Below are 1,666 nucleotides of genomic sequence, written 5' to 3' on the forward strand. Positions count from 1 at the left end.
AACTCACCTTCAGTGTGTGGAGCGTCAGCAGGTTGAAGCAGCAGTGTTGTAGTTTTCCACTTTTCTCTCCTGTAGCTGAACTCAGTCAGAGGAAGTTGTTAGTTTGGTCTGAAGGTGAATCTGATCGTCTGTTTTTCACTCTGTGTCTCTGTAGTGAGGACGAATGAGAAGCTGTTTCCTGGTTTGTCTCAGGTGAGTCAGGTGGGGGGTTGAACTTTGTCAGACCTCCTCTGCTAACAGCTGTTGCTTGACCTATAAACCTGGGTGCGCTTCATTCCAGTACTGAGTCACTGCTGATAGCAGGCAGCAGGCTGTTGCTACTGTATGTTATTTAGAAGTACTTTCGATGTAATGGAGGAGTTAAAATAAAATCCCCAGGAATATTCTGGCAATTGGGGACTATGGAACATCAAGAAAGATGTGTAAAGTGAAATATTGTTGCAGAGGGGAAGTGTGTAACAAAAGAGGTACCACAGAATATCATAGAACAACAGGTACCAAGATATGGAGCTGTGCCAGCTTTACTTGTTGTGATTTGTTCGATGTGACTGGGCTCTGGCTGCAGGACATGTATACCAGTTCTTTCAAGGAAGAGGTGTGTGTGTGTTTACCTGCTGGTAGAAGTAGGATGGCCTTGACACTAACAGATTTGCCTTTGGTTGTTTTCATAAACGCATTTGACTTTTACACAGCATCTGGCTGGACAGACATTTGGGTAATGACCGTCTTCCTGTCAGTGATGACTCATGAGAGGTCAACCAGTCAGCAGCAGGAGCGAACAAGAGCTCTGCCGGCGTCACAGGACACATTTGTGGAGCATTTGACTCACTGGCTTCTTTGCTGAGACGTGTAGAGATATGAGGACTCTCCTGTGATTTTACTGACGATACAGTTTCAATGGGTGAACTTCCAGCCACAGGAGTGATCAGACAGTAATCTATACACACTGTGAGAGCCTTTTTGTTTAAGGTTTGTGATTGTTGTTGGTAAACCTCCCGCCACCAGGGGGAGCCAGTGGCCAGAGTTCATTTTATCAAGGTGCAACAGGGCACAGGTGTTGGTCTTGGTTGGCGAAAGGTCTCTACACACATAATCAAACTTACTAAAAGTTAGGTGAGCCTTCCTATGAAAGTATTCATGTTAAATGACGTGCTGTCATTAGACGCTGCTGAGAGAGAGAGAGAGAGAGCGAGAGCGAGAGCGAGAGAGAGAGCGAGAGAGAGAGAGAGAGAGGAGGCAGCCTACACAAAGGTGATGTTGCTATAGACTAAATGAAAAATGGTACAGATATTTATAGTAGTTTTAATGGTAACATTCCTAATGTTAATGATTATAATAACAATAATAACAATAAGACTAGCAACAATAGTCGTTGCAGCAGAGGGTGTCGAGCAGGAACACGGGGGCAGCAGGTGACCCGCAACCACAGATCCAGACTCCACAGCTCCAGAGCCAGAAACACCTGCAGGAAGTGATAGGAGGAGAGAGGAGAGAGACGAGAAAGCACAAGACTACCAGAAAGGGGAGAAGTTGTGTTAGTAACATGCAATAATGGGATGAGGTTGCATACAGAGGGAGAGAAAGTAGAGGAGAGAGGAGCTCAGTGCATCATGGGAAATCCCCCGGCAGTCTAGGCCTATAGCAGCATAACTAAGGGATGGTTCAG

The 1,666-nt window shown here is 45.7% G+C and overlaps 1 protein-coding gene across 1 annotated transcript in view; it reads right to left on the minus strand.

Moving 5' to 3' along the window:
* Nucleotides 1-188, minus strand: part of LOC123956647 (nuclear factor 7, brain-like) — a 167,305-nt gene extending 167,117 nt beyond the window's left edge. Inside the window, exon 1 of the mRNA XM_046028995.1 lies at nucleotides 8-188. The gene's annotated coding sequence lies outside the window, so the exon portion shown is untranslated. The remainder of the gene's footprint in view (nucleotides 1-7) is intronic.
* Between the last annotated feature and the right edge of the window lie 1,478 nt (nucleotides 189-1,666).

The sequence above is a fragment of the Micropterus dolomieu genome, linkage group LG18 (genome assembly GCF_021292245.1).
Source record: "Micropterus dolomieu isolate WLL.071019.BEF.003 ecotype Adirondacks linkage group LG18, ASM2129224v1, whole genome shotgun sequence".
Taxonomy (NCBI): domain Eukaryota; kingdom Metazoa; phylum Chordata; class Actinopteri; order Centrarchiformes; family Centrarchidae; genus Micropterus; species Micropterus dolomieu.